The sequence below is a fragment of the Triticum urartu genome, chromosome 7 (assembly GCF_003073215.2).
Source record: "Triticum urartu cultivar G1812 chromosome 7, Tu2.1, whole genome shotgun sequence".
Lineage (NCBI taxonomy): Eukaryota > Viridiplantae > Streptophyta > Magnoliopsida > Poales > Poaceae > Triticum > Triticum urartu.
The window spans coordinates 519,137,277-519,156,550 of NC_053028.1; positions in this window are offsets into that span (position 1 = coordinate 519,137,277).

Below are 19,274 nucleotides of genomic sequence, written 5' to 3' on the forward strand. Positions count from 1 at the left end.
ACTCATAAAAGAGTTTTAATTAAGCGTAGGGCCTACATGTCAGTGAGAGTTTTAGGGTTAGGCTTAGTGGCTAGTTAGCTGGTTAATGACCTAGGCCCACGAGTCAATGGCCCATGCGATAGTTTTAGACCGATGCGCGCACTCCAGCGAGGCAGGGTGTGGCGGCGAGCTACAGGGGCGCCGGCGACCCACCGGAATGCGCCCCGGCGACCAAATCAGGCGCGAACAGAACCGGTTGGATGCCCCCTCAGTGGTGGTACGAGCGTGACCAAAAGGTCTCTAGGTAGACGCCGGCGACGACATCCCGCGGTGCTCGATGGTGGTGTTCAACCGAATCGAGCGTATGGGGCACGATGGTGAGCGGGAGGAGGTCAGGGGGGAAACGGGAGCTCACAACATGGCTCGTGCAGCGCTCAGCGAGGGCGGAGAAGCAGCAGTGGCGACGTGGTGGTGGCGGCCCGGGCAGAGGGGCTCGATGCGGCAATGTCGGAGGAGCTGCGGGGCGGAGGTGGCGGTCCTCGGGCGCGGGCGTGCCGGGAGGAGGCAGCCGGAGCTGGCAGCATTGGAGTTGGCTGACGGTCCAGCAAGCTGGGTCTTGCGCCAAAGGGTAGCAGGAGGCGGCGGGGAGTTGCGGAAGCCATGGAAATGGTTGGCGTCGGGAGGAAGTAGACACGCCAGGAGGGAGCGCTCAAGAAGGCGGCGGCAGCGAAGCTGGAGAAGAGGGGTGCGGGGAACTATTGGGGGTGGCAGGACTCGCCGGCGTCAGAGGGCCGGGCGAGCATGGCTGGGACCGAGCGCGAGAGCTCTGTCTCACGTCCCTGGCAGCGCGAGGTGGGGGTCGAGGGGAGTGGGACGGGAGGAATGTGGAGGGGGAGAGTTGGGTTATCTAACCCTAGCAGGCCAGCTAGTGGCCCAAGGCCTAGGGGGAATGAGGGTTAGGTGGGCTGGGTTGTGTACTATAACTGTGGGCTACAGTGCATAGTGTTTCTTTATTGTTTTTTATATCTTTTCTGTTTTAGATTTTGCTTGTTGTTTTCTGTTTATTTTCTATATGTTTTACCTTTTAATAAATACCAAAGCCATACCTAACATAGTATTTATAATTATGCCACTACCACAATTAACATGGCACCTAAGATAAAGTAGTTCGTAATTGTTTATTATTTTTAAAACATTCAAATAATAGTTTTCGTTACTGTTTTATTCATCTTATAGTATTTAAACATTTTATAAAAGTGTGGTTTCTCCACCATTAATATTTAGGATTTATTTGTTCCATTTTGAACATTTTAGTTTTAATGTTTGAAAACTTTTATTGTTTGATTTTGAATTTTGAATTTGAATCGGTTTCGAACTAACGCAAGATTGGCAACAGTAATCAAAGTGACATGGCATCATTAGCAGAGAGTTACTGTAGCTTAATTACCCGGGCGTCACATTTGTTGAGACCGATGAATTGTGGGTTTATGATCAAGTCTATCTATGAATAATATTTGGATCTTCTCTGAATTCTTTTATGTATGATTGGTTATCTTTGCAAGTCTCTTCGAATTATCAGTTTGGTTTGGCCTACTAGATTGGTTGTTCTTGCCATGGGAGAAGTGCTTAGCTTTGGGTTCGATCTTGCGCTGTCCTTTCCCAGTGACAGAAGGGGCAGCAAGGCACGTATTGTATCATTGCCATCGAGGATAACAAGATGGGGGTTTTATCATATTGCATGAAACTATCCCTCTACATCATGTCATCTTGCTTAAGGCGTTACTCTGTTTTTAACTTAATACTCTAGATGCATGCGGGATAGCGGTCGATGAGTGGAGTAATAGTAGTAGATGCAGAATCGTTTCGGTCTACTTGTCTCGGACGTGATGCCTATATACATGAACATACCTAGATATTCTCATAACTATGCTCAATTCTGTCAATTGCTCAACAGTAATTTGTTCACCCACCGTAGAATACTTATGCTCTTGAGAGAAGCCACTAGTGAAACCTATGGCCCCCGGGTCTCTTTCTCATCATATCAATCTCCATCACTTTATTATTGCTTTGCTTTTACTTTTTACTTTGCATCTCTATACCAAAAGTACCAAAAATATTATTTATCATCTCTATCAGATCTCACTTTCGTAAGTGACTGTGAAGGGATTGACAACCCCTAAGTGCGTTGGGTGCGTTGAGCTATTGTTTTTGTGTAGGTACGAGGGACTCGAACGTAGCCTCCTACTGGATTGATACCTTGGTTCTCAAAAACTGAGGGAAATACTTACGCTACTTTGCTGCATCATCCCTTCCTCTTTGGGGAAATCCAACGCAGTGCTCAAGAGGTAACAATGATGTATTACGGAACGAGTAAAGAGACTTGCCGGCAACGATATTGAACTAGGTATTGAGATACCGACGATCGAATCTCGGGCAAGTAACATGCCGGTGACAAAGGGAACAACGTATGTTGTTATGCGGTTTGATCGATAAAGATCTTCGTAGAATATGTGGGAGCCAATATGAGCATCCAGGTTCCGCTATTGGTTATTGACCGGAGACGTGTGTCGGACATGTCTACATAGTTCTTGAACCCGTAGGGTCCACACGCTTAAAGTTCAGTGACGATCGGTATTATGAGTTTTTGTGTTTTGATGTAGTGAAGGTAGTTCGGAGTCCCGGATATGATCACGGACATGACGAGGAGTCTCGAAATGGTCGAGACGTAAAGATCGATATACTAGACGACTATGTTCGGACACCAGAAAGGTTCCGGAAGGTTTCAGACATATATCGGAGTGTGGGGCACGCCTCCCCAAGGCCCAAACCGAATTGGTTTAGGGCAAGGGGGCCGGCCCCCTCTTTCCTTCTCCTCCTCTCCCTTTCCTTCCCCCTCTCCTACTCCTACTAGGAATAGGAGGAGTCCTACTCCTAGTGGGAGTAGGACTCCCCCTTGGCGCGCCTCTCCCTGGCCGGCCGCCTCCTCCCCCTTGCTCCTTTATATACGGGGGCAGGGGGCACCCCATAGACACAACAATTGATCATTGATCTCTTAGCCGTGTGCGGTGCCCCCCTCCACCATAATCCACCTCGATCATATCGTAGCGGTGCTTAGGCGAATCCCTGCGTCGGTAGCATCATCATCACCGTCACCATGCCGTCGTGCTGACAAAACTCTCCTGTGAAGCTTTGCTGGATCGGAGCTCGCGGGACGTCATTGAGTTGAACATGTGCAGAACTCGGAGGTGCCGTGCGTTCGGTACTTGGATCGGTTGGATCGTGAAGACGTACGACTACATCAACCGTGTTGTGCTAACGCTTCCGCATTCGGTCTACGAGGGTACGTAGACACACTCTCCCCTCTCGTTGCTATGCATCACCATGATCTTGTGTGTGCGTAGGAAATTTTTTGAAATTACTATGTTCCCCAACAGTGGCATCCGAGCCAGGTTTATGCGTACATGTTATATGCACGAGTGGAACACAAGTGAGTTGTGGGCGATACAAGTCATACTGCTTACCAGCATGTCATACTTTGGTTCGGCGGTATTGTTGGATGAAGCGACCTGGACTGACGTTACGTGTACGCTTACGCAAGACTAGTTCTACCGACGTGCTTTGCACACAGGTGGCTGGTGGATGCCAGTTTCTCCAACTTTAGTTGAACCGAGTGTGGCTACGCCCGGTCCTTGAGAAGGTTAAAATAGCACTAACTTGACGAACTATCGTTGTGGTTTTGATGCGTAGGTAAGAACGGTTCTTGCTCAGCCCATAGCAGCCACATAAAACTTGCAGCAACAAAGTAGAGGATGTCTAACTTGTTTTTGCGGGGCATGTTGTGATGTGATATGGTCAAGACATGATGGTATATTTATTATATGAGATGATCATGTTTTGTAACGGAGTTATCGGCAACTGGCAAGAGCCATATGGTTGTCGCTTTATTGTATGCAATGCAATCGCCCTGTAATTGCTTTACTTTATCACTAAGCGGTAGCGATAGTCATAGAAGCAATAATTGGCGAGAGGACAATGATGCTACGATGGAGATCAAGGTGTCGCGCCGGTGACAATGGTGATCATGACGGTGCTTTGGAGATGGAGATCAAAGGCACAAGATGATGATGGCCATATCATATCACTTATATTGATTGCATGTGATGTTTATCCTTTATGCATCTTATTCTGCTTTGTTTGACGGTAGCATTATAAGATGATCTCTCACTAAATTTCAAGATAAAAGTGTTCTCCCTGAGTATGCACCGTTGCCAAAGTTCGTCGTGCCGAGACACCACGTGATGATCGGGTGTGATAAGCTCAATGTTCATCTACAACGGGTGTAAGACAGTTTTACACACGCAGAATACTCGGGTTAAACTTGATGAGCCTAGCATATGCAGATATGGCCTCGGAACACTGAGACCGAAAGGTCGAGCGTGAATCATATAGTAGATATGATCAACATAGTGATGTTCACCATTGAAAACTACTCCATTTCACGTGATGATCGGTTATGGTTTAGTTGATATGGATCACGTGATCACTTAGATGATTAGAGGGATGTCAATCTAAGTGGGAGTTCTTAAGTAATATGATTAATTGAACTTAAATTTACCATGAACTTAGTACCTGATAGTATTTTGCTTGTCTATGTTATTGTAGATAGATGGCCCGTGTTGTTGTTCCGTTGAATTTTAATGCGTTCCTTGAGAAAGCAAAGTTTAAAGATGATGGTAGCAATTACACGAACTGGGTCCGTAACTTGAGGAATATCCTCATTGCTGCACAGAAGAAATACGTCCTAGAAGCACCGCTGGGTGCCAGGCCTGCTGCAGATGCTGCTGATGACGTTAAGAACGTCTGGCAGAGTAAAGTTGATGACTACTCGATAGTTTAGTGTGCCATGCTTTACGGCTTAGAACCGGGACTTCAACGACATTTTGAACGTCATGGAGCATATGAGATGTTCCAGGAGTTGAAGTTAATATTTCAAGCTAATGCCCGGATTGATAGATATGAAGTCTCCAATAAGTTCTATAGCTGCAAGATGGAGGAGAATAGTTCTGTCAGTGAACATATATACAAAATGTCTGGGTATCATAATCACTTGACTCAACTAGCGGTTAATCTTCCTGTTGGTAGTATCATCGACAGAGTTCTTCAATCACTGCCACCAAGCTACAAGAGCTTCGTGATGAACTATAATATGCAAGGGATGAATAAGAAAATTCCCGAGCTCTTCGCAATGCTAAAGGCAACGCAGGTAGAAATCAAAAAGGAGCGTCAAGTGTTGATGGTCAACAAGACCACCAGTTTCAAAAAAGGGTAAAGGGAAGAAGAAAGGGAACTTCAAGAAGAATGGCAAACAAGTTTCTACTCGGGAAAAGAAACCCAAGTCTGGACCTAAGCCTGAGACTGAGTGCTTCTACTGCAAACAGACCGGTCACTGGAAGCGGAATTGCCCCAAGTATTTGGCGGATAAGAACGATGGCAAGGTGAACAAAGGTATACGTGATATACATGTTATTGATGTGTACCTTACCAGAGCTCGCAATAGCACCTGGGTATTTGATACTGGTTCTGTTGCTAATATTTGCAACTCGAAACAGGGACTACGGATTAAGCGAAGATTGGCTAAGGATGAGGTGACGATGCGCGTGGGAAATGGTTCCAAAGTCGATGTGATCGCCGTCGGCATGCTACCTCTACATCTACCTTCGGGATTAGTTTTAGACCTAAATAATTGTTATTTGGTGCCAGCGTTGAGCATGAACATTATATTTGGATCTTGTTTGATGCGAGACAATTATTCATTTAAATCTGAGAATAATGGTTGTTCTTTATATGAGTAATATCTTTTATGGTCATTGTCGGTGTCAAAACCGGCGGATCTCGAGTAGGGGGTCCCGAACTGTGCGTCCAGGCGGATGGTAACAGGAGACAAGGGACACAATGTTTTGCCCAGGTTCGGGCCCTCTTGATGGAGGTAAAACCCTACGTCCTGCTCGATTAATATTGATGATATGAGTAGTACAAGAGTAGATCTACCACGAGATCAAGGAGGCTAAACCCTAGAAGCTAGCCTATGGTATGATTGTTGTATATATTGTATTATATCGACTAGCCTGGCCTCGGTTTATATAATGCACCGGAGGCCTAGGATAACAAGAGTCCTAGCCGAATACGCCAGTGGGGAGAAGTCCTTGTCTTGATCGCCAAGTCTTGTGGAATCTTCCTTGTATGCGGCAGCCGTCCGAACTGGCCCATGAGTATACGGCCACGGGGGTCCTCGGCCCAATCTAATAGATCGGGAGACGACGTGGTGAGTACCCCCTAGTCCAGGACACCGTCAGTAGCCCCCTGAACTGGTCTTCAAGTTAGGGACGCTCCTCGATTCTTCCAAACTGTTCTTCATCTTCATTTGCCAGTCTTGAAAACTGGTTCAACAAATCTTATTTATCTTCGATCTTGAGGATCGCCGAAATGCATTCGACGAGTTTACACGTCGGGTATCCGAGGAGCCCCTTTAAGTTTCCGGCCTTTATCAATGCCTTGTTTATTTTCATGCCACACCTCGGGTTTGAAGTTGTTCCCGGGAGGCAGGGTCCTCTTGTGTCCGAGCTCCAACGTCGGACTGCATTCGAGGTATCTTTTGCAGCCGAGTACCAACACCGGACCGCTTCCCAGCTCTAGCGCCGGAATGTATCCGAGCTCCAACGCTGGACTATGTATCCGAGCTCCAACGCCGGACTGTATATCCGAGCTCCAACGCCGAAATATATCCGAGCTCCAACGCCGGACTGTGTCCAGGCTCCAATGCTGGACTATATCCGAGGTGTCATATCACCTTGGTTCAAAAATGTTGAAGGAGTTTAGCCGAGCCTAATGCCGGAAATGCCCTCTATGGAGCCAGCCACTAGCGCCCGAGCTTTATGCCGGACTACTTCCGAGGTGATGCACCACCCCGACTATGGGCCGATTTTTTGTCAATATTTTTTATTGGTGCAATTTATTCTCTGCCGAGATATATAGCCAGTAGCCCTCAAGGTGTGTATCGGTCTAAAATCCGAGATGCACATGAAGGATGACATAAGACCGCTGATCCCAGTAGCCGCTGAGACTCAGGTTGATTTGCAAAATCGGCCTAAGGATCAAGTCCTAGCTCGGCAGAATACTTCGGGACACAAAAAGCGCCGTGCTTAGTCCTTGAGACTCAGGTTGGGTGCGGCCGACCAACCTGAGGATCAAAATCTCCTCGGAAACTATATTGCACATAAAATTTTTCTGCATTGGACAAGCAATGCAGTAGCCCCCGAGACACTGGTCGGGTGGTAACACCAAATCAGCGGATCAATGTGCCCCTTTAATATTTGTAAATAATAAGCCCGAAGCCCAGTAGCCCCCAAGCCTTAATGCGGGCACGGGTGGCCGAATTAAGGATCAATATCCATAGTAAAATCACAAATTATGTGTAATGACTCTTATGTATCCAAGTACTTTACGTCATTAATGCTCGGATCCGCATTGTACAAAACTTTGTTGACCGACCATTGGCTTCCACCTCCTCGGCCAGTAGCCGAGGAGTGTTTGTCCTACTTTATAAAGCCTTTATGAGGCAAAGATTTACGACAAACAAGGCAATCTGGCCATGCGGTTTTATAAACAAAGGTACGCAGAGAGTTATATTACTGTTTAACAGGAGAAATGTCTTCCAAAGAAAATAGTCCCGTTATCGGTTCCTTTCTTTGGGTTGTCATGCTAAGCATGATCATTAAACCTCAGCTCTAATGTAAGAGCAAAATATTGAGGATTTAGTTTGGGAGGCCAGTTAATAGCCCCCGGTAGTGTTCGGCGACAGTCGAGGTCAAGCCGTAAACACTTCGGCCAATGTTATGAACGGCCCATCATTTAACATAGTCATCGGATCGCTGACCAGTTTACGCTTATTTGTGAAAGTCAGTTTTCGGCTTTCTCCACTGAGGTGCTTAACCATGTGAGCTGGAAGCACAATCATAGTGGTTCTCCCTTTGCACGCCTAGCCGAACAAAACGGAACGTAGGAAGCAAGTGCAGGAGCCGGGCAACCCAACTATTGACCGAAGACACGATTCAAAACCGATGCATATATAGCAATATCTGAGAATGTTTTTGCCGAATCCCTAAAGGTGTCCGGCGTTGCACTGCGAGACTAATGCTGGAAAAGCACAAATAGTTTAAAAATGTCAAAAAGCTTGGAAAACCAAGAAACGTCAGTAAAAACATGACGTCCGAACAAGATCAAGCGTTCGGTGCCAATCCGAAAATTGGTCTTAGAAAAAGGAAGTGCTTCTGTCGTCCTTTAACATGACACATCCTATCTCAAGACTTCGAGCGGGTCAGCCTATGGCTTCAACCTCCTATCCCGAGGGCGGAGTACTTCTCATTAGGCCAGTTTAGCAAACTAAACTCTAGCGGCTTTGAGAGAGAAATTAGGCTCCCCGGCTAGTGACCGCACACTCGTGTCGAAAAAAGGAGTGATAAATAATAATAATAAAACTTTGCAACGACTAAGAAGAAGAACACTTATTATAAAACGGCTCAAGTAAACTTACGAGCCCCCAAGTGACTTGGGTAGAAGAATGATTGCATGTACCAAAGTACTTATATCATATCTATGTTCAACCGAACTTTAAACGCGTCTTAACCGACCGTCGGCTTCTCCCTCTTTGGTTAAGGACCGAAAGTGTTATGTACTCCATCGGTCGAGAATATCGACGGTGTTTCCAATAACCAGGCAATCAGGCCATAGGGCTGTAACAAACAAAGCGCGCTCAGGGAACTTATGCTATATTACTGCGAAGAGTAAGAAGCATCTTCGAAGAAAATAGTACCCCCACCGATACCTTTCTTCGGTGCTCATTGTTATTATGAGACTTGTGCAATAGATTTTTTGTACTCATGAGTTCCGTTGTGTGCTGACCATCATTGAATAACTATAAGAGCGCTAGCTTTCGGCTTCACCCAGTCTGAGGTCCGGCTCGGGTGACCCGATCGTGACAATCGCAGAGGTGCTCCCTTTACTCCCTAGCCGAACAATCGGGAACGTAGGGGTAAACACAGGAGCGAGGCAACCCAGCTTGCAAATCTCTTAAGTCAATGTGGTGCATATTGTGGCGTAATACACGAACAAGGAACGAAGCCGTACAAGTATAATCATATGCAACAGGAAAAGCTTCATAAAGGAAGCCCCCAAGTAAACGGGGTATTTGAATTTATGCATCACAAACAAAGTTTGGACAAGGAAATTTTTTAGAAGCAACTTTTTCCAAAAAAGTATAATGCTTGGTCGAACCGAACACAAGTTAGAAATTAAAGCTTTGAGCATGAAAGCGACTTAGCTGGTTAATGTGTTCGGTATTGACGACGCGGTCCGAGCTTGATGCGGGGCAAGGTTCCATCCCCCAAGTCGGTCCCGAGGTGGCGGAGCGGAGAGCTCGACACGACGAAGTGGTGACATAGCACGGTCAATGTAGACCGGCAGAGTGACGCCGAAGTCCCCGGATCGTTTTCCTGTGCATAAAAAATAGTGCAAACCGGAGATAATAGTAATAATGATAATTAAAAAAATGTTGCATAATAAATAATTTATGCAAAGTGAGTAATAAAAGAAATATGGCCCGGCGCCGAAGTCAATGTCGATGCAGGGCGTCGGCGTGATGCGGTAAAGGCGTGGCAAAGCCTGAATTCACAGGTCGGTCCGAGTTCCGGATGCGGCATTCGCCGGACTATGTACGGAGACTGACCGGACCACCATGCGACCGTCGTTAATGCGGCCACCATTTGATAGACCTGTGTACATATGATGGACAAACCAGAGTAATAATTCCTTGGGAAAAATTGAACCCAAACAAGCAAAAAATAATAGGATTAATAGCACCTGGTTTATTTGTTGTAGCAATCCGAAGGAAGGTGATTCCCAAAATTGGGACTCGATCCACACACCCATTACCGGAGTAGGTTGATGAAGAGATGGTGAAGCCTCGATGTCAGCCGATGAGTCGAAATAGGTCGGCGTGATGGACACCAGCTTGAAGAAGCAATAGTGCGGCCCTGCTGATGTAGGTCGTGACGTGGTCGATGCCGGCTTGATGAAGCGACCGTGCGGTGATGCCGGTATGCCCGCTCCGTGTAATCCGTGGGGCGGCGATGTTGGTGATGATTTATCCTTCGCGATGCTGGGCTCTTGTTCAGCTTGCCGAGATGATGATCCGAAGAAGTTGAGCTCGGCTCAACAAAGTGACGCCGTGTCTACCGCAGGTCGGCAGCCGTGGAGTAATATTGCCGGACTGGTTTGACACCAGCATGATGTTGAAGATCATGTTCAAAAGATCTTACAGTTAGTGGGATGTGTTCGGGAACAAAACACAATACCCCATACAAAACTTCCTTCAAAAGGGATGTCCGAAATCCTGTTCATAAAAAAGATGAACTCGGGTCAGATTCGTTTTCGCACAGAAAACAGATCCGAAAAGTGATACACTAATCGGAAGGTTCCCGGAGTTTGAACGGTCGGATCGAGCCGAAATTTTGAGAGGTGGTAGATATAGGAATTCCGCAGCCGATCAACGGTTGGATCTTCCAAAGAACGTCCGAGATAGAAGCTGGACACCACGCCCTAAACTCATCCAAATTCCCGTCCAGATTTGACAGGGCTCCGGTATATCGTGGATTGCCAGAGATTCCTCCATCGGAACTCGACGAAATTTTCCAGGATTGTTGTAGACTCAATTCCGCACAATTCCACCAAAGGGATCGTCAAAGCGATGCTTTAAGAGGTGGTGGCAGCGGATACGAATTCACTGTCCAGAAAAACAGCACGGTCGCTTGAGGGCAATGTTGACGTTGAGCCCCCGAGCTCCATAGATGATTCCTCCGTGATCTTGATAGAGATCGGAATTGATGTTTGATGAAGGCCCTCGTCCGGACATGGTGATCCGAACACGGGGCACAATTCTTGGACGAACCAAGGTGACCAGTCGAGCTGGTGACGAAGATGCCGAACTCGCAGTTGATCTGCAGGCGAGCCATCGATCCTTTTGTCGATCGCACAGCGGAACTCTCAATGAAAGCACCAATGTCGGTGTCAAAACCGGCGGATTTCGGGTAGGGGGTCCCAAACTGTGCGTCTAGGCGGATGGTAATAGGAGACAAGGGACACAATATTTTACCCAGGTTCGGGCCCTCTTGATGGAGGTAAAACCCTACGTCCTGCTCGATTAATATTGATGATATGGGTAGTACAAGAGTAGATCTACCACGAGATCAAGGAGGCTAAACCCTAGAAGCTAGCCTATGGTATGATTGTTGTATATATTGTATTGTATCGACTAGCCTGGCCTCGGTTTATATAATGCACCGGAGGCCTAGGATAACAAGAGTCCTAGCCGAATACGCCGGTGGGGAGAAGTCCTTGTCTTGATCGCCAAGTCTTGTGGAATCTTCCTTGTATGCGGCAGCCGTCCGAACTGGCCCATGAGTATACGGCCACGGGGGTCCTCGGCCCAATCTAATAGATCGGGAGACGACGTGGTGAGTACCCCCTAGTCCAGGACACCGTCAGTCATGCACCCTTGAAGAGTGGTCTATTTGTGTTAAGTCTCGATAGTAGTGACACACATATTCATAATGTTGAAGCCAAAAGATGCAGAGTTGATAATGATAGTGCAACTTATTTGTGGCACTGCCGTTTAGGTCATATTGGTGTAAAGCGCATGAAGAAACTCCATACTGATGGACTTGTGGAATCACTTGATTATGAATCACTTGGTACTTGCAAACCATGCCTCATGGACAAGAAGACTAAAACGCCATTCTCCGGAAGAATGGAGCGAGCAACAGACTTGTTGGAAATCATACATACTAATGTATGTGGTCCGATGAATATTAGGGCTCGCGGCGGGTATCGTTATTTTCTCACCTTCACAGATGATTTGAGCAGATATGGGTATATCTACTTAATGAAACATAAGTCTGAAACATTTGAAAAGTTCAAAGAATTTCAGAGTGAAGTGGAAAATCATCATAACAAGAAAATAAAGTTTCTACGATCTGATCGTGGAGGAGAATATTTGAGTTACGAGTTTGGTCTACATTTGAAACAATGCGGAATAGTTTCGCAACTCATGCCACCCGGAACACCACAGCGTAATGGTGTGTCCGAACGTCGTAATCGTACTTTACTGGATATGGTGCGATCTATGATGTCTCTTACTGATTTACCGCTATTGTTTTGAGGTTATGCTTTAGAGACGGTTGCATTCATGTTAAATAGGGCACCATCAAAATCTGTTGAGACGACGCCTTATGAACTATGGTTTGGCAAGAAACCAAAGTTGCCGTTTCTTAAAGTTTGGGGCTGCGATGCTTATGTGAAAAAACTTCAACCTGATAAGCTCGAACCCAAATCGGAGAAATGTGTCTTCATAGGATACCCAAAGGAAAATGTTGGGTACACCTTCTATCACAGATCTGAAGGCAAGACATTCGTTGCTAAGAATAGATCCTTTCTAGAGAAGGAGTTTCTCTCGAAAGAAGTGAGTGGGAGGAAAATAGAACTTGATGAGGCAACTGCACCTGCTCCCTTATTGGAAAGTAGTTCATCACAGAAAATAGTTCCTGTGACACCTACACCAATTAGTGAGGAAGCCAATGATGATGATCATGAAACTTTAGATCTAGTTACTACCGAACCTCATAGGTCAACCAGAGCAAGATCCGCACCAGAATGGTACAGTAATCCTGTTCTGGAGGTCATGTTACTTGACCATGACGAACCTATGAAATATGAGGAAGCGATGATTAGACCAGATTCCGCAAAATGGCTTCAGGCCATGAAATCTGAGATGGGATCCATGTATGAGAACAAAGTATGGACTTTGGTTGACTTGCCCGATGATCAGTAAGCCATCGAAAATAAATGGATCTTCAAGAAGAAGACAGGCGCTGCTGGTAATGTTACTGTCTACAAAGCTCGACTTGTTGTGAAAGGTTTTCGACAAGTTCAAGGAGTTAACTACGATGAAACCTTCTCACCCTTAGCGATGCTTAAGTCCGTCCGAATTATGTTAGCTATTGCCGCATTTTATGATTACGAAATTTGGCAAATGGATGTAAAGACTGCATAACTCCTCTGGAAATCCTCTGGAAATACATCCGGGAAATCCTTCACTACTGGTACTTCCTCCTGCACAACTCCTGTTAAGCAATTTACTTGAGTCCTTTTTGGCACATGCTGGGATACATACTTGATCCTTCTCCCTTCTGGGGTGGTAAGAAAAATTGACTTACTAGCACATTCAATGTTCCCTTCATACTTCGACAACCAATCCATGCCTAATATCACATCCAATCCTTGAGATTCCAATACTATTAGGTCCGAGGGAAATACATAGTTACCAATCCTTAATGGTAACCGATCACACCATAGACTAGCCATATACTCTGCTCCAGGCGAGGTTACTAACAAGGGTGACCTAAGGGCTTGGGTTGGCAGTTCATACTTATCCACAAATCCCCTTGATATGTATGAATGCAATGCACCAGTATCAAAAAGAACGATTGCAGTAAAAGACTTAACCAAAAACTTACCTATTACTGCACCGGGCTGGGCTTCAATCTCCTCCACATTTACGTGGTTCACCTGTCCCCTGTTGAAAGGGTTCGGCTTCTTCCCAGAGCTTCCATTGCCATTTCCATTCTGGGATTCAGGATATTCATTGGCATAATGTCCGGTCTTCTGGCACTTAAAGCAAGTGACTTGGCTCAGGTCTCTCTTGGCTGGGGTTGATGGGTTGGTATGGTTCTGGCCATTGCTTCCTCCATTCCCATTACCATTCTTGGTGCCATTATGATTGTGCGAGCAACCTCCTCCATGGGTATGCTGAAAATGTCCTTCCGGTCTAGGGGTAAAACATGGTTTCTGCTGAGCTCCAGAATTGTACTTCCCTTGTCCATACTTACTCTTACGATTCTCAATCTACTGTTGCTTCCCTTCAATCATAAGAGCACGATCTACCAACTCCTGGTAGTTGTTGAAGGTTGCTACCATCAACTGCATGCTCAACTCATCATTCAGTCCTTCCAGAAACTGCTCCTGCTTAGCTGCATCTGTAGCAACATCATCTGGAGCATAACATGCTAGCTTACTAAAGTCCTCCACATACTGGCCAACTGTCCGTCCTCCTTGGCGCAAGTTGCGAAACTCACGCTTCTTCATGGCCATAGCTCCTGCTGAAACATGGGCAGTACGGAAAGCCTGCTGGAACTGGTCCCATGTGACAGTGTCGATAGGGAAAGTGGCGGTGAAATTCTCCCATCATGATGCCGCGGGTCCTTCAAGCTGATGTGCGGCAAACTGCACCTTTTCCGTATTTGTGCATCCTGCCATGGTCAACTCCCTTGCTGTCTTGTGGAGCCAATCATCCGCTACTATCGGCTCGGTGCTACTAGAAAACACCGGCGGATTCAGCCTAAGAAAATGGGCTAAGTGATCAACAGGTGGTGGTGGTGGTGGGTTGTTGTTGTTGTTCCCCTGATTATGATTCTGGACTAGCAACTGCATCAACGTGTTCTGCTGCTGGATCAACTGGGTGAGCTCCGGTGGGAAGGTAAATCTGGGGTCATGTCTCGAAGGCACTGAGGGTTTAGAAGAGATGAGATTAAGAACAGAGAGGGGTCTAGAGAGAAAACACTACCCATATGCACATGAGGTAAAAGCAAACAATTCACTTCATTCAATCAAACAAGGGCATACAATCGATCTAACTATCGCAAAAGTGCTCGGACTACTATATTTACATGGTGGACTACTACTACTGATGAGGTGGTCTACTATAAATATTCTTTGGTTGCAGACTCCATGATATCTGCTCCAGCTTCATCAACATAGTCATCATCACTATCATCTAGATCCGAGTCGGTGTCGTCGATGATGATGTAGTCCTCCGGGCAAATCTTCTTGGGTTCTTTGTCTTCCTCTACTGGCGTAGGGCCTCCCATAAATATTCCAATCTTCTTGATCAGATCGTCATTCTTCCCCACTAATACTTCAATTTCTTCTTCATAATCTTCACGTGTAGTCTTGAGTTCTTCCTCCAGTTCCTTGATTCTAGTCCTTGCCTTCTTCAGATCTGTCATGTCGGCGCACATCTGGTTCTCCTGATGTCGAATGTGTTGGTTTAACTCCTGGATAAAAGCTGCAATTGATCTATCCTTCCTGGTGCTGATCATCTCCCAGTGCTCATCTCGGCGCCCACAAATCTGGTAGATAGTATCCTTGAGGTCATTGCGGTAAACTTCTCCAATGCGTCCCATGGCGATGTGGGCTGCCATGCTCTTTCCTAGACTCCAGGTTGGTGCATCAAAGGAAAACTCTATGGGCTTGGTGACTGGCATGAACGTCCTTCCTGGAACTTGAACTTGAATCATCCAGCGCTGTTCTTCACGTAAAGTGGCGTTCTAGGTTCCGGTGAAGCTTGGTACTCCTATGTTCAGATATCTAGTGACACTACTAGGGAAAAGGCTAGCAGCAGCGCGGGTTTTGTGCTCACTAGTAGTGCGGGTAGGCGCGCTACTAATAAGGCGCTACAGCTATTTCTTAGCAGTAACGCGTGCCCGCACGCGCTACTGCTAGGGCAAATAGCTGCAGCGTTTGTTCACTCCCGCGCTACTGCTAATGTAACTACTGGCAGCGTGTTTTCTCGCCATCGCTACTAGTATTCTTTTTTTATTTTTTTATTTTTAGTGTATTTATGCGCCATAGGACAAATATTGGTACAATACCAGTTATGAGTTTTACATCATTATGTCCATAACAGTGTGTCAAATGAAGGTGGATTAGGTTCAAGTGGAGGCAATATGTGGTGCATGTCAAAAGTATACTACTAATCCAAACTCGATCTAGTTTGGACTAGTAGTACTTTCGATGTGCACCACATGTTGCCTCCACTTGAATCTAATCCGCCAGCACAAGCTATTTAATCATCATCATAGTCATTACCACCAACAGTATTTATTTAATCACCACTAACACTAGCTAATAATAATCATCATAGTCATTACCACCAACACTAGCTATTTTATCATCATAGTAATAGTGTAGCACATCATCATCCTCAAACTCATTTCTAGCTAGCTAATCACTCCTGCTGCTCTCTCTTAGGTAAAATAACATAAAACATGTGTATCTCTCCTCCTTGATCAAGTTGGAGCATGAAGATGAGCATGTCTCCTAATCGTGGGTAGCGCATCTGTTTGCTGCCCCCTAGTACTTCTCTGCGCTTCTCCATCACACATTTGGTCCAGTCTTGCACTGTTAAGCATTCGTCGCTAATCTTGAATGCACTAAAGTAATCTGTAGGATATCTTGGTCGTAAGCTAATAATGCTCATGGTACCTTTAGTCTCGATCCCATAAGGCACAACATTCATCGGGAGTCCCTGTTGAAGAACATCGTATGGTAACATACTTAGCAATGAAGTTTAGCTTCAAAAATAATGTATGGAAAAGATGCACTGAGGACAAATAGTAAAAATCTTACCATCCTTCCTACATAGATGTGACCGTAGTTCATTACGAACACTATTGGTCGCACGTTTTCAGTACTAACATTTCTAAATGCAGGAAGAAAATTTGTCTTGACAGTATCAAGATCCTCAAGCCATGAAACATAATGACTTAGCTCCTCGCAGTTGAGTTCAGCCTCGGGACAGTAGTAGGTCCTGTCTACCAAGCCCTGGACATGTTTTCTTGCACCGAAATAAGCTGACAATACAAATTAGTTGTCAACTATTTTTGAATAAACAATATCAAAGACATAAATATGGTTGAGAAACTTACATAATGGTATAACTGGAGGCGTCTGCACATCGACCCAGATGTCGGTATTACCTTCAATATCATCTTCCGGACGATTATCAAAGGTGATAACCATATCAGGCTCAAATGCATAAGTCTTGCATAGTGCTCGCCATGTTTTGCATCCAAAATAGGTGTAGTCGTCTAAATTGTATAATTTAGCATGGAAAATATAACCATGCTCGGTCTTCAAGTAAACTTTCTTTACCTCCATAGTATGACTGAAACCTATCTTATCCAATACAAAAACTCTTGCATGGCAGGGGATACGCTAGTACAATAGTAAAAAATAATATAAGTTGAAGCAAATGAAGCAGATGTCATGCTTAATTACGAAAAAAGACTTGTCGTTGTGACTTACTGTATCCACTTCAAAGTTCTCGTCCAGCTTGATGCTGAAGCACCTATCATCATCTAGGAAGATTCCGTTGCACAGGCTGCGCTCGTCTTCGCAGTATTTGCAAATACCGAAATCCTTTTCGTCATCAGACATTTCCTATGTTCATAGTTAAAACATTAATTGAAAATCGATCAAAGACAACTACCAGGATACTCAGCACACAAATCCGGGGCACTCGATATTTCCTACATATTCTGGCACAAGTCATGCAAAAATTCATGTAAAATCCGGCATGATCTTTGCTAAAATAGGACATATTGAGCGCCTGAAATTTGTCGAAACGGAAATGAATCAACACTCCAGCAAAACATAGGCCACTCGGAGGTGTAACCTGCAAACATGACCGGCCACTTGGATATTGAGCAACACAAGATATACATTTCAAAATATCTTATAGGACTCAAATTAGCATGCATTCAATAAGCAAAAGTAAATCATCTCATGCGTTTGTACATCGTCGAATATTATCACTAATACATCCCAAATAGTGTCATACATATAACATCACTAATACAACTAAAACCCTAGCACACGATGGGTATTGGCGCGGGCGGTGGACACCCATAGAGAAGGAACCATCACGGGATCATAGCTCCAGTGAGATCCCTGGAGAACCTGCCAGGTATTGGAGAACCTGTGCTCCAACGCAAACAAGTAGCGACGGACGTGCGCGTCCTCCTCATTGACACGGTGACGCACCCCCTCCGTGGAGTCCTCGAGCCTCTGGACCGTCACTGGCCCACGCGACCGCCACCAAAGAAGGTTCGGGTCAACGACAGGCTGGCTCCTCACCAACCTGCGCCCCCCGGTAGGTAGCGCCTCCCAGTACCACCCCGGCGGAGCCCAGTCCCGGACATGGCCCATCTGGTCAAGCAGGTGTCGTCCTCCGCCGACTCGACAACGAGAATGCGGGATAGGCATCGTCCACGTCGATGCGAGCAATTCAATTAGTTCTTACTAAGAATAAACTTACTATAAATAAAAATAAACTAATACCTAATTAGTACCTAGTTCTTACTAACTAATTAGTACCTAGGAACTACTGCCCTAATTACCATATAAGTAATTAACTAACTAGCACTAAAAATAGCCTAGGGTTCATACTAACTAGCACTAAATAGCTAGGGTTCATACTAAGCAGAGAAGAGGGATTGGAAGGGGAGAGTGCTTACAGAGGGCGGGGAGAGAGATGGGGTCGGGGGAGACGGCGGCACCGAGGCGTGGCGAGGCGGGGTCGGGGGAGACGGCGGCACCGAGGCGTGGCGAGGCGGGGTCGGGGGAGATGGCGGCGAGGCAGGGTCAGGGGAGACGGCGGCGAGGCGGGGTCGGGGGAGACGGCCGCGAGGCGGGGTCGGGGGAGACGGCCGCGAGGCGGAGGCAACGAGGAATAGTAGAGGAGAATAGGGGGAGGAAGCAGAGGAGAGGGAATCAGGCTGCGCGAGGGGTTAGGTGAAAATAGCTTTAATAGAAGCGTGGGGAGGCAAAACGCGTTGCTGCTAAAATCCGTAGTAGTAGCGCTGTTCGTAGAAGGGCACTACTACTATACCTAGCACGTCGGGAACGGGGTGGCAATTATAGTAGTACGCGTTCTGTTCCTGCCTCGCTACTGCTAAGCGGGTAACAGTAGCGCCGTTCTAGCAGACGCGCTACTGCTAAGTAGCAGTAGCGCCTCATTTTAACAAGCGCTACTGGTAACATTCTGTGTATAAGGTTTTCCCTAGTAGTGTGACTTCCTTCAAATGACGTCCAAAGGGTGTATCTTCATCCGGTTGCGTGAACTTGTTCCTTGCATCCGCCATCCTAAAAGAGTAGAAAAGATGAGGAGTCAGAATGAAAATAGTGAGTAGTGATCCAGGGCTTTAGCTTAGTGGTCGTGTCCTACAGTCAGCGTGTGCTCTGATACCATCTTGTAGCGACCAGACCTCAAACGATCCAATCTCTGTGCTCAGGTGTCATCCCTGGATCAGTAATGCTGACACCACATAGTACTTGAAGGATTTATA